Source organism: Oncorhynchus tshawytscha, linkage group LG15 (genome assembly GCF_018296145.1).
Source record: "Oncorhynchus tshawytscha isolate Ot180627B linkage group LG15, Otsh_v2.0, whole genome shotgun sequence".
In the NCBI taxonomy this organism is placed as follows: Eukaryota; Metazoa; Chordata; class Actinopteri; order Salmoniformes; family Salmonidae; genus Oncorhynchus; species Oncorhynchus tshawytscha.
The window spans coordinates 6826217-6841437 of record NC_056443.1 but is presented as its reverse complement, the minus strand read 5'-3'; positions in this window follow the sequence as shown (position 1 = coordinate 6841437).

Below are 15221 nucleotides of genomic sequence, written 5' to 3'. Positions count from 1 at the left end.
GAATGTGAACTTCCCGACTTCAACTGTGTATATTATTATTTATTTACTTTTTTGACAACTGTCAAAACTTAACATGCATAAATTGCTATTCAAATCTGTGGTCAGGTAGCTAGAAGGGTGTCTTTGGTTGCAAAATGTACCATTATTTTCCAGTCCATTACAAATGTTGTGCTATAGGTGATCTAATCCTCTTACTTTTAATAGTTATGGATTTTTTTGCAATTACATTTACTTTTGATGCTTAAGTATCATTTAAACCAAATACTTTTAGACTGTTACTCCAGTAGTAAAATAATATATAAGACTGTGCCAACAGCGTGTGTGTGGCGTCAGTATGCATGTGCGTGCATGTTATGTGTGTGTTGGGATGTTAGTGTACAGTGCCTTCAGAAAGTATTCACACCAATTTACTTTTTTCACATTTTGTTGTTAAACCCTGAATTAAAAATTTATTAAATTGAGATTTTAATCCATTTTAATCCCACTTTGTAACAACAAAATGTAGAAAAAGTAAAGCAGTGTGAATACTCAATGAAGGTATTGTATAGTCCACACCTCTTGTTTTTATGTCCTGGGCCATTCAAGTCTATTGTTGGTACTCCAGATGTTCTTGTCGAGCCAAGGGGGCCTTGTACAATGTCATCTGCCTGTAAGCCTTCAAGAGAGCAGTGTTATATTGTATGTTCAACACTACTGGGTTTTAAACATACTATTTGGCCATAGCCCTCAGACTACAATACCTACATTAAGTTGCTGAACTAATAATGTTTACCACACAGTTACCACACATAGTTGGGGGAGGTGCTTTGTCTGTGGAAGGGTAGGTCCCCAGGTGGTGAATACATGGAGATGCCAATGAAGTGGGCCATTAATGACAAAAAGCTTTCCACCTTGTGACAGAAAAAATATGTATTTACCTCATTTGTTGGATATTTATTATTTACTTAACAAACAGTAAGATATTTCTGTCCTACTAATGATGTGTTAAAGAGATGGTTTCCACTCTAGCTTCCTGCAGTTAGTCTGGACATATGGTCAATGAAATGGGTTTTACAAGAGATAGCTTGAGCTGACAATGACTAAAAGCTGACAAAAACCTAAAAGCTGACATTCCATAGACAAGATGTGGTGTGTGTGACCCGAGCTAGAGAGAGCTTGGAAGAGTTTAGAACAGTGCCTCATTGTCTCATCTTCTTGGCATCTGGGAAACTAAGCTGGGTTGGAAGTTAAACAACATCCTGTGCAGATAACCAGGAGATGGATCAGGGTGGCTTATTTGAAGGACAGAAATTACTGACTAAGCATTTTTTAGGGCCTATATAAGATCTCTGTTTTTTCATTACCAGTTAAGCACTCGGAAACACACTGCAGTGTGGGGTCGACAGTTTCATTATTGCAATAATGAATCAATGTTAAATAATGATGATTGCTTGAATAATTGTCCAAGTCTCTCTAAGGAATGACATTTTCATGACACTCCTCCCCCAGGCCTATATTCACACATAAACTCAACAAGAAAAGAAACGTCCCCTTTTCAGGACCCTGTCTTTCAAAGATAACAGGGGGAGCGGGATTGAGGTGGAGGGTCTGTCATGGTCTGGGGCGGTGTGTCAAAGGATCATCGGACTGAGCTTGTTATCATTGCAGACAATCTCAAAGCTATGTGTTACAGGGAAGACATCCTCCTTCCTAATGTGGTACCCTTACTGCGGGCTCATCCTGACATGACCCTCCAGTATGACAAGGCCACCGGCCATACTGCTCGTTCTGTGCATGATTTTCTGCAAGACAGGAATGTCAGTGTTCTGCCATGGCCAGCGAAGAGCCCGGATCTCCATCCCATTGAGCACTCCTGGGACCTGTTGGATTGGAGGGTGAGGGCTAGGGCCATTCCCCCCAGAAATGCCTGGGAACTTGTAGGCGCCTTGGTGGAAGAGTGGGGTAACATCTAACAGCAAGAACCGGCAAATATGCTGCAGTCCATGAGGAGAAGATGCACTGCAGTACTTAGTATCTGGTGTGGCCACCAGCTGCATTGACTGTTACGTTTGATTTTATCCCCCCCCTCCCTTTTGTTCAGGGACACGTTATTCCATTTCTGTCAGTCACATGTCTGTTGAACATGTTTGGTTTATGTCTCAATTGTTGAAACTTGTTATGTTCATACAAATATTTACACATGTTAAGTTTGCTGAAAATTAATGCAGTTGACAGTGAGGACGTTTTCTTTTTTGCCGTGTTTACATGCCTTCAAAGCATGGCCAACAATGATCCATGTAATCTATAGGCTAGGTGTGATGAACTGGTCAGTGCGTCTCTTTCTTTCTCACATGCATTTTCCCCCTATGTCCCCATAACCTTTTTTTTCAGTGTCTGTCTCTTAACTAAGTTTCTCTCCTCTCTTCCAGAGGAAGTGACACGGGACTATGCTTATGGCAAGAGCAACCATCTGGTGAAGAGATGTCGAGTGTTGCAATGGATACCAGCTGACTTGGAAGGGGTCAGCACTCAGACCCCTGAACCCTCTGATCTCTACTACGAAGTAGGGAGACCTGAAACATGTTTCATGTGTCAATACAGTCAGCCAATTAATTACTTACTCAATGTCTTGAGGAAGTTCATAAGTGAAAAGTCTATACATGAAACCTGCAGAGGAAGTCAAATTAATTACACTTTGAACAATGGTTAATGATGTCCTCCAGTGAATGTTTATTTCATTTAAAAAATAAATCATTTTCTTGTTAAAGTGATATCCCAAGTATAAATACAGTAAAGTGCACACACTGAAGGGTGAATTTTTGTTGTTGTTGTTGAACATTTGTTTTTGTTATTTTCACCTCCGGATGAAAAGCGTGCCCAAATTAAACTGCCTGCTACTCAGGCCCATAAGCTAGGATATGCATATAATTAGTAGATTTGGATAGAAAACATTCTAAAGTTTCCAAAACTGTTAAAATAATGTGAGTATAACAGAACTGATATGACAGGCAAAAACCTGAGAAATCCAACCAGGAAGTACTATTATCTTGAAAGGCTGTTTTTCCATTGAAAGCCTAACCACCATACAAAGACTTAGGACCCAGTTCATGATCTCTATGGCTTCCTCTACATGTGACCAGTCTTTAGGCATTGTTTCAGGCTTTTACTCTGAAAAATGAGGGAGATACAGCATGTTCAATGAGTGGACAGTGAACATTTCCAGACATGAGCCAAGCGCGTGATCAGAACCGCGCCATTCTTGTTCCTCCTTTTCTATTGACGAAGCTTTTGTCCGGTTGAAATATTATTGATTATTTATGTCAAAAACAACCTGAGGATTGATTTTAAACATTGTTTGACATGTTTCTACAAACTTGTACCTTTTTTAAACTTTCCATCTGGATGTTGTGAGCGCGCATTTTGCCTTTGGATTACTAATCTAAACGCACCAACAAAACGGAGGTTTTTGGACATAAAGAGGAACATTATCGAACAAAACTAACATTTATAGTCTACCATGGAGACCTGGGAGTGCCACCAGATGAAGATCATCAAAGATAAGTGATTAATTTGAACGCTATTTCTGACTTTTGTGACACTTCTTCTTGGTTGGAAAATGACTGTATGGTTTTCTGTGGCTAAGCGCTGACCTAACAATCGCATGGTGTGCTTTTGCCGTAAAGCCTTTTTGAAATCTGACACAGCGGTTGCTTTAAGGATAAGTTTATCTTTAGTTAATCCTATGCATAACACTTGTATCTTAGATCAATGTTTATGATGAGTATTTCTGTAATTTGATATGGCTCTCTGAAATTTCACTGGATGTTTGTTTGAGACAATGATTACTGTACATAACGCACCAATTTCAACTGAGGTTTTTGGACATAAAGATTAACTTTATCGAACAAAACACACATTTATTGTGTAACATGAAGTCCTGTGAGTGTCATCTGATGAAGATCATCAAAGGTTAGTAATTAATTTAATCGCTATTTCTGGCTTTTGTGAGCCCTCTCCTTGGCTGGAAAATGGCTGTATGGTTTTCTGTGACTAGGCTCTGACCTAACATAATCGTTTGGTGTGCTTTTGCCGTAAAGTCTTTTTGAAATCGGACACTGTGGTTGGATTTACATTAAGTTTATCTTTAAAATGGTGTATAATACTTGTATGTCTGAGGAATGTAAATGATGGGATTTCTGTTTTGAATTTGGCGCCCTGCAATTTCACTTGTTGTTGTCGAGGTGGGACGCTACCGTCCCACTGGTGCCAGACAGGTTAAACATGTTAACCCTCGCAAGGTTGCCGGCCCAGATGTCCTCAGAGCATGCACAGACCAGCTGTCTGGAGTGTTTACGAACATATTCAATCTCTCCCTATCCCAGTCTGCTGTCCCCACTTGCTTCAGGATGTCCACCATTGTTCCTGTAACCAGAAAGCAATGTTAACTGAACTAAATGACTATCGCCCTGTAGCACTCACTTCTGTCATCATTAAGTGCTTTGAGAGGCTAGGTAAGGATCATATCACCTCCACCTTCCCTGACACCCTAGACCCACTTAAATTTGGCTTGGCACCAAAAAACCCTGATAAATTTTAACAGATGCACAATTGAGAGCATCCGCCTGGTACGGCAACTGCACCATCCGCAACCACAGGGCTCTCCAGCGGGTGGTGCGGCATGCCCAACGCATCACCGGGGGCAAACTACCTGCCTTCCAGGACACCTACAGCACCCAATGTCACAGGAAGGCCAAAAATATCATCAAGGACAACAACCACCCAAGCCACTGCCTGTTCACCCCTTTATCATCCAGAAGGCGAGGTCAGTACAGGTGGATCAATGCTGGGACCGAGAGACTGAAAAACAGCTTCTATCTCAAGGCCATCATACTGTTAAATAGGGATCACTAGGCGGCTTCCACCCGGTTACTTATCCCTGCATCTTGGAGGCTGCTGCCCCACATACATAGACTTAAAATCACTGGCCACTTTAATAATGGAACACTAGTCACTTTAACGTTTCCATATCGTATGTGTATTCTGTATTTAATCTATGCCACTGACAATGCTCATCCTAATATTTATATATTCCTTTGTTAGGTTCTTATTTTTTCAGAGTAAATAACTCACGGATACTAGAGAAGCTTAACCAAGTTTAATTCTTCCCAAAGGGTCGACCCAGCTGTATTCAGACAAAAACATGTTTCCACCACCACAAGTATATGTACTCCACTTTAGACACTCCTCCCTCTCTCCAATCCTTACATCTTAAGGTTCTACGGGAAGTGGGTATGGTGGTAAATTTCTTTACTATCAAATGAGGAGAGACAAATGTATCACACAAGTCAGAATTATACTTAAACTAAATCTTTAATCACTTATTAATAAGGGAGCAGGTCAATACAACGCACACATATAAAGTGAATCGATTGAGTGCGTTACGATAATGATGGCTGGTCATGGCTCGTTGACGATTCACGATCGGATGATTCGTTGAGAGTCCCGAGACAAATGTACAAATGTATTTTATAGCCAAGATACACCCCTTTCAACCTACATGACGAACAACAGATATATAGAATGGATGACAAGGTTAAGATTTGTATGAAAGATACATACAGTTGAAGTCAGAAGTTTACATACACTTATGAAGTCATTAAAACGTGTGTTTCAACCAATCCACAAATGTCTTATTAACAAACTATAGTTTTGGCAAGTCGGTTAGGACATCTACTTTGTGCATGACACAAGTCATTTTTCCAACAATTGTTAACAGACATATTATTTCACTTATAATTCACTGTATCACAATTCCAGTGGGTCGGAAGTTTACATACACTAAGTTGACTGTGCCTTTAAACAGCTTGGAAAATTCCAGAAAATGATGTCATGGCTTTAGAAGCATCCTGATAGGCTAATTGACATCATTTGAGTCAATTGGAGGTGTACCTGTCGATGTATTTCAAGGCCTACCTTCAAACTCACTGCCTCTTTGCTTGACATCATGGGAGAATCAAAAGAAATCAGCCAAGACCTCAGAATACATTTTTTTGACCTCCACAAGTCTGGTTCATCTTTGGGAGCAATTTCCAAACGCCTGAAGGTACAACATTCATCTGTACGAACAATAGTATGCAAGTATAAACACCATGGGACCACGCAGCCGTCATACCGCTCAGGAAGGAGACGCGTTCTGTCTCCTAGAGATGATCGTACTTTGGTGTGAAAAGTGGAAATCAATCCCAGAACAACAGCAAAGGACCTTGTGAAGATGCTGGAGGAAACGGGTACAAAGTATATATATATCCACAGTAAAACACGTCCTATATCGACATAATCTAAAAGGCCGCTCAACAATGAAGAAGCCACCGCTCCAAAACCGCCATAAAAAACGATGGTTTGCAACTGCACATGGGGACAAAGATCGTACTTTTTGGAGAAATTTCCTCTGGTCTGATGAAACAAAAATAGAACAGTTTGGCATAATGACCGTTGTTATGTTTGGAGGAAAAAGGGGGAGGCTTGCAAGCTGAAGAACATCATCCCAACCGTGAAGTACGGGGTTGGCAGCATCATGTTGTGGGGGTGCTTTGCTGCAGGAGGGAATGGTGCACTTCACAAAATAGATGGCATCACGAGGAAGGAACATTATGTGGATTTATTGAAGCAACATCTCAAGACATCAGTCAGGAAGTTAAAGCTTGGTCGCAAATGGGTCTTCCAAATAGACAATGACCTCAAGCATACTTCCAAAGTTGTGGCAAAATGGCTTAAGGACAACTAAGTCACGGTATTGGAGTGGCCATCACAAAGCCCTGACCTCAATCGTATAGAAAATGTGGGCAGAACTGAAAAAGTGTGTGAGCAAGGAGGTCTACAAACCTGACTGTTTCAACAGCTCTGTCTGGAGGAATGGGCCAACATTCACCCAACTTATTGTGGGAAACTTGTGGAAGGCTACCTGAAATTGTCACGCCCTGACCTTAGAGATACCTTTTTATGTCTCTAATTTGGTTTGGTCAGGGCGTGTGTTGGGGTGGGCATTCTATGTTTTGTGTTCTATGTTTTCTATTACTGTGTGTTTGGCCGGGTGTGGTTCTCAATCAAAGGCAGCTGTCTATCGTTGTCTCTGATTGAGAACCATACTTAGATAGCCTTTTCCCACCTGTGTTTTGTGGGTAGTTGCTTTCCGTTTTTGTCTGCACCAGACAGAACTGTTTCAGTTGTTCTCTTTGTTGTTTTGCTACTCAGTGTTCAGATCAACTAATAAAAGATGAACATGTATCACGCTGCACCTTGGTCCTCACCTTCTTCCACCATCAGTCGTTACAGAAATGTTTGACCCAAGTTAAACAATTTAAAGGCAATGAATGCTACTAATTGAGTGTATGTAAACTTCTGACCCACTGGGAATGTGATGAAGGAAATGAAAGCTGAAATAAATCACTCTACTATTATTCTGACATTTCACATTCTTAAAATAAAGTGGTGATCCTATCTGACCTAAGATAGGGAATTTTTACTAGGATTAAATGTCAGGATTTGTGATAAATTGAGTTTAAATGTATTTGGTTAAGATGTACAATATGTAAACTTCCGACTTCGACTGTACAATACATAGCCAACAGTATCTGCTGTGTCAACAGTTTTCATTGTGTAGAGACAAGTGTCTGGCCCCGTATAGAACAGAAACATTAACTCATGCTCTGGAATGCTCTTTAGGTTTTATCACCCAAAAGACATCATAAATCTCCTGTCAGTGTTATCTCCCAGAGGCCCATCCTCAGTAGGACACACACACAATAGTTATAAGAATACTCTTTTCTGTTGCATTAAACCAACCATTTGATGCAATTAAAGTATTATTACATAGTTTTGCAATTTTCCACCGTAAGGGTAATAGGGTAATGAACCATAATTTCTCCCTTCAGGGGATCTGACCTCCTTACCTCAACCCTCCTTTGTCTATTCCACAGATGTCCATCAACTTCCCCTACAGCAATCCTGTGACTTCCTTCCGTCCACCCAACACATTCCAAGCCATCTGTCTTTCTACAGAGAACCGTTAACTTTTGACTTTAAAACCCCATTCTCTTTCCCTCCTTTATATACTATGCTTCTGATCTATCCTGTCTTTAGTTTCTCACTGTTCAAAGTTTACCCCTAATCCAACACTTTAATTCCATTCTTTTACTTTTAGATTTGTTGTGTATTGTTCGATATCACTGCACTGTTGGAGCTAGAAACACAAACATTTTGCTACACCCACAATAACATCTGCTAAACATGTGTATATGACAAAATGCTCAAGTCATTTCAAGTCCATTTTCATTTCATTACCATTAATTAGCTATGACATCATGCTCACAAAACCCCTTTAAGGGTGTACACAGATGGGACAAGTTCTCACCAATCTCCATCACCTACAGTTCATGTTCACAGAGACTGAAGAGGAGGCTGATATTCTGTGAACCTTCTCCCACATCAGAGATTACAGGTGAACACACGCGCACACACACTTTCAACAAGTACCCAAAAAACACTATTCCATCATTTAATCACACTGACTCCTGTCATGGAAATTCATACCGAGAGAGACTTTGTAATTTCTTCAAACAATCATCTTTATTTAACGATTCATTATTGCAAAAAATGAAACTAGTCAACCCATCACTCTTGACTGTTGGACCAAGCAGCCTAACCTTTACAGAAAATGTTCTTTATATAGTAGACACATAGTAAAAATGGTTAGTCATCCTGTGGTCATCTGCCTCTGGTGTTGTTTCCCAGATGCAAGAATGATTAAACACAATAATGGTTTTGTTATATTCCTCCAGGTTCTCTCTATCTTGGTTACACCCACCACATCTTATCTATGGAACGCCAGCTGTAGGTTTTTAGGCTCCTCTCAGTTCACACAGACAGATGAGAACTACGTAAATACCCTCAAATATTGCATTAATCAACCATTCGTTGCATAAACAGTATTATAACATAATCGTAATCGTTTCCCACCATACTCCCTATGAGGATCTACCCAACATATCAAGGCATGTCAAACTCCTGCATTCTTATTTCATAACAGATAGTGTTCACTTCTACAACAAATGTGGGGTGTTCACTAGAAGTGGGCTTTTTGGTGTGCTCTCTGAGCCTGTTGCCTTTGGCTGACACCACGGTGTGGTCTTAGTAAGATCATGGCTCACTTCACCACAACCCATATCTTGTGTCTGACTGCAACTAGCTGTGACAACAGACGGCACAGATACGTATATGACGCAGGTGCCCTTGAAGATTTGAGCACCTTAGTAAGAAGTGCTAAGTGACATGTAAATGGTACTTCAAATTATAGTTATTTTATAGTGCATTGGGACAGAGATGGATTCTCTCTGTCCCAATGACACACACCACAGAACACTTTAACCAAAACCTCCAGGCTGTTTGGGTGGTGAGATAAGCCTCCAGGGATCTGGCCTGAGTCTTATCTGTCTTTAGGGCACCACTAATGAGAGTACAAGTGATTTATTGATAACCTTCCCATCTAGGATCAGCTCTCTCAATCCTAGCCTCGATGAGTAAGACGTGCTTGTTTTCATCCAATGTAAATGTTGTATTTTTTGGGTCTTGTTTATATCCATTTCATTATATCTCAATCTCTTTTTTCCCATTTTTGGATTAAATATACCTTCCTGCAACCCGCCTCACCCATTGTGGTACGGATCTGCAATTTTTGTTAGACCTTATAACTGGAACCTCCATCAGAAGCTAGCCAGCTAATTAGCTACTAGCTTTATAGTCATTGTTAGCCACTGCTAGCGGTCTTTACCTTTAGCTCGAACTCCAGCCACTTTAGCCCGGATTGCCTGGATAATACCTGCCAGTCTGCACAGCACGATATCAGCCCTGAGAATATCAGACTGCTTTTTTCCCCCACTACATCACCGGATTCCCGCCGCAAGCTCTGGACCATCACACCGGATCTTTGCAGCTAGCTAGTTGCTACCGAGTGGTTACTGTGGCTAACACCCTTATCCAGAAGCATGCACCAGCTAGCCTCTAGCTAGGCCCATTTCCCTGCTAGCAAACGAAGTACACCAACTACAATACCCCTCTTGCCAATTGGCCTGGACACTTTGTTGACACGGAGCCCCGCCGATCCATCACGACTGGTCTGCTGACATAATTCGGCTGATGTGCGCTCAACCAGTCTCCTCATCGTGGATGCTGGTGTTGATCCATCTGCTAGCCCCGGATTGCTAGCTTCCTGAACGCCATGTCTACCGCTCGCCTTACGTAGTAATCGACTACCGAACGGCTCCCTGTTTCATCTTTGCTGCTCATTGAACCCTATGATCACTCGGCTACACAGCTGATGCCTGCTCTGCTCATTCATCGCCATTTACCCGTTGTTGTTGTCCTAGCTGTTTACCAGTTGTCTCACGTGTTGTCTTAGCTCTCCCAATCAACACCTGTGATTGCTTTATGCCTTTCTCTAATGTCAATATGCCTTCTATACTGTTGTTTAGGGCAGCTCTCATTGTTTTATTTTACTGCGGAGCCCCTAGACCTGCTCAACATGCCTCCGATAGCCCCCTTGTCCCACCCCACACAAATGCGGAGACCGCACCTAGCTTAACTGGAGCCTTCAGAGATGAAACCTCTCTCATTGATACTCAATGCCTCAATGCCTTTACACCCACCATACTCGCACCCTACCATACCCTTGTCTTTACACTATGCCCTGAATCTATTCTACCATGCCCAGAAATCTGCTCCTTTAATTCTCTGTTCCCAAAGCACTAGATAACCAGTTCTTATAGCATTTAGCCATACCCTCATCCTACTCCTCCTCTGTTCCTCTGGTGATGTAGAGATTAACCCAGGCCCTGTGTGTCAACAGGCGCTCTCATTTGTTGACTTCTGCAACCGTAAAAGCCTTGGGTTCATGCATGTTAACATCAGAAGTTTGCTTTATTGACTGCTTTAGCACACTCTGCCAACCCTGATGTCCTAGCCGTGTCTGAATCCTGGTTTAGGAAATTTCCATCCCCAATTACAACATTTTCCGTCAAGACAGAACTGCTAAAGTGCCCTGGACACCATATGTGAATCGATTGCCCCTCTGCCCCCATCTATCGTTAGAGTTCGTACTGCTAGGTGACCTAAATTGGGATATGCTTAACACCCAGGTCCTCCTACAATCTAAGCTAGATGCCCTCAATCTCACACAAATGATCAAGGAACCTACCAGGTACAACCCTAAATCCGTAAACATGGGCACCCTCATAGATATCATCCTAACCAAACTGCCCTCTAAATACACCTCTGCTGTTTTCATTTTTATTTCTACTTTGCACATTCTTCCACTGCAAATCTACCATTCCAGTGATTTACTTGCTATATTGTATTTACTTTGCCACCATGGCCTTTTTTTGCCTTTACCTCCCTTATCTCACCTCATTTGCTCACATCATATATAGACTTGTTTCTACTGTATTATTGACTGTATGTTTGTTTTACTCCATGTGTAACTCTGTGTCGTTGTATGTGTTGAACTGCTTTGCTTTATCTTGGCCACGTCACAATTGTAAATGAGAACTTGTTCTAAACTTGCCTACCTGGTTAAATAAAGGTGAAATAAAAACATAAATAAAAACTCCAGGATCTCAGACTGTTCCGTCAGGGAAGCCAGGAACCCTGGGTATCCTGGAAGGATACACCCACAGTCAGTTAATCTTAAAAGCAATTCAGGAACTATAGCCCTTGATTCAGCTTTTTCAAACAGAAATATTCATCCTGCAGCACTAATTCCAAAAAGCTCCGGGACACTGTAAAGTCTATGGAGAATAAGAGTACCTCCGCCCAGCTGCCCACTGCACTGAGACTAGGAAACACTGTCACCGATAAATCCATGATAATCATAATCAATAAGCATTTCTGTACGGCTGGCCATGCTTTCCACCTGGCTACCCCAACCCCGGCAATCACCCCTGCAGCCCCTGCAGCAATTGGCCCCCCCCCTTCTCCTTCACCCAAATCCGAGCAGCTGATCTTCTGAATACATTTTTGGGGCTGCCTCTCGGGCTTCCAACCGCGCCGCCATGCTGCCTCCTCAATACCACCGCCTCTCGGCTTTCGCTGCCTCCAGCTCAGCCTTGGGGCGGCGATATTCTCCAGCCTGTGACCAGGGTCCCTTGCCGTCCAGAATCTCCTCCCTTGTCCAGGAGTCCTGCGATCACTGCTGCTGCTGCTGCTGCCAGTTACCACGCTGCTTGGTCCTTTGGTGGTGGGTGGTTCTGTCATAGCTGGCTGAAGGACTAAACCAAGGTGCAGCATGGTAAGTGTACATTTTCTCTTTATTAAAAAATGACGGCGACAAAACGAAGAACAAAAACCAAACCGTGAAGCTTTGGGCTATGTGCCCTGAACAAAGACAAAGTTAACTTCCCACAAAACAGGCTGGGGAAAAGGGTACCTAAGTATGGTTCTCAATCAGAGACAACTTTAGACAGCTACTTCTGATTGAGAACCACACCCGGCCAAACACATAGAAATAGAAAATCATAGAACATAGAACATAGACTGCCCACCCAAATCACACCCTGATCAAACCAAAATAGAGACATAAAACGCTCTCTACGGTCAGGGCGTGACAGAGTGGTACTCAGCAATGTGGTGTATTGGATTTGCCCCAAATATAACACTTTGTATTCAGGGCATTTTTTGCAGTCTTATTTTAGTGCCTTGTTGCAAATAGGATGCATGTTTTGGAATAATTTTATTCTGTACATGCTTCATTTAAAAGTCATCATTGGCCTCATAGTGAAATCCCTGAACGGTTCCCTTCCTCTCCGGCAACTGAGTTAGAAAGGACACCTGTATCTTTGTAGTAACTGGGTGTATTCATACCCCATCCAAAGTGTAATCAATAACTAAAACATGCGCAAACGGATATTCAATGTCTGCTTTTTACATTTTTAGTGTTCTACCAATAGGTGCCCTTTTTTGCGAGGTGTTGGAAAACCTCCCTGGTCGTTGCTTAAATCTGTGTTTTGAAATTCACTGCTCGGCTGAAGGACCATACAGATAATTGTAAACTCATCAAAAAGAAACGTCCTCTCACTGTCAACTGCGTTTATTTTCAGCAAACTTAACATGTGTCAATATTTATATGAACATAACAAGATTGAACAACTAAGACATCAACAGAACAAGTTCCACAGACATGTGACTAACAGAAATGGAATAATGTGTCAGTGAACAAAGGAGGGGGGTCAAAATCAAAAGTAAGTCCGTATCTGGTGTAGCCACCAGCCTCATTAAGTACTGCACGCATCTCCTCCTCATGAACTGCACCAGATTTGCCAGTTCTTGCTGTGAGATGTTAACCCACTCTTCCACCCAGGCACCTGCAAGTTCCCAGACATTTCTGGGGGGAATGGCTCTTGCCCTCACCCTCCGATACCAACAGGTCCCAGACGTGCTCAATGGGATTGAGATCCGGGCTCTTCGCTGGTGTCGTGGATAATCGTTTCAAAATATAACACTTACAAGAACTTGTGAATTCAATATAGGCTTTTAATACAAACACATCAGAAGCCTAGATGGTCCGCGGAACACACACTTTCCCAGAGCACTGGCTCTATATTCATACACACACAGCATATGAGTCCATTCCACATGTTTATGAAGTTACTTCCCTCAGGTCATCTGCCACCATTATCTTTCAGTTCAGGCTTCCTGCTTGTTCATGCCCAATAACACCTGTATCCGCTCTTGATTAGATTACAATGGTGAAAGGACCCTTTCGTGTCCTAAGAATGATAGTACATACTGTATATGTCTATAGTCATCAGTTGGTCATTTGGCTGGCACCCTCCTTTGTGTGTCCCTCTGACCTCGGTATGTCCAGCTGTCCTATGCACTCATGGCCTTGCTATTGTCCTCTACAATAGACAATGCACTTTACCCTAAGCATTTATGCATTTTATGGCTTTGGCCATTATGCCTGTTATTTCTTGGTTTCCTGTTTTTACCAGGATGGCAAATGCCAAAAAAAGTGTGTCCTCTTCCTCTTGTGGTATAATGTACACCTTTGCTCTACAGTATTATGTTTGTCCCTATATGTACCATTTGCTCCCACACTGGCCATGGCAGAACACTGACATTCCTGTCTTGCAGGAAATCATGCACAGAACAAGCAGTGTGGCTGGTGGCATTGTCATGCTGGAGGGTCATGTCAGGATGAGCCTGCAGGAAGGGTACCACATTAGGGAGGAGGATGTCTTCCCTGTAATGCAAAGCTTTGAGATTGCCTGCAATGATAACAAGCTCAGTCCAATGATGCTGTGACACACCGCTCCAGACCATGACGGACCCTCCACCTCCAAATCGATCCCGCTCCAGAGTACAGGCCTCGGTGTAACGCTCCTTCCTTCGACGATAAACGCCAATCCAACCATCACCCCTGGTGAGACAAAACTGCGACTCGTAGGTGAAGAGCACCTTTTGCCAGACCTGTCTGGTCTAGTGACGGTGGGTTTGTGCCCATAGGCAACGTTGTTGCCGGTGATGTCTGGTGAGGACCTGCCTTACAACAGGCCTACAAGCCCTCAATCCAGACTCTCTCAGCTTATTGCGGACAGTCTGAGTACTGATGGAGGGATTGTGCGTTCCTGGTGTAACTCGGGCAGTTTTTGTTGCCATCCTGTACCTGTCCCGCAGGTGTGATGTTCATTGCAGCATTGCAGATTTTGTGCCGATAAAATCAAACATGTTTGAAAATTTCGGGAGGTCCGGACTACTCAAAGACTAGATCGGTAGCCCTCAGATTGCGTCTTTGATCCGCTCACAATAAATGAGCATCGGTGACGGCCGCTCGCCGTGAGTAGGCAGCGACATGGGGATTTTGTCTCCGATCTCAATTTTTTTTTTTTAGGACAGATAAATCGTGGTCAAAATCGTGTCCTGGTTTTGACCACTCTGCCTGCCCTTGAGCCTTTGCCCCACCTCTGGATTACCGACCTCTGCCTGACCCAACCCTGAGCCTGCCTGACCGCCTTGAACCTTTCCCCCACTACACTGGTTATCGACCCCAGCCTGCCTTGACCTGTGGTATGCTGGCCCTGTTGCCATAATAAACATTGTTACTCTGACACAGTCTGCATCTGGATCTTACCTGCAAATCTGACATTGAGTCTTGTCCTGAAGCCACTCCTGCATTGTCTTGGCTGTGTGTTTAG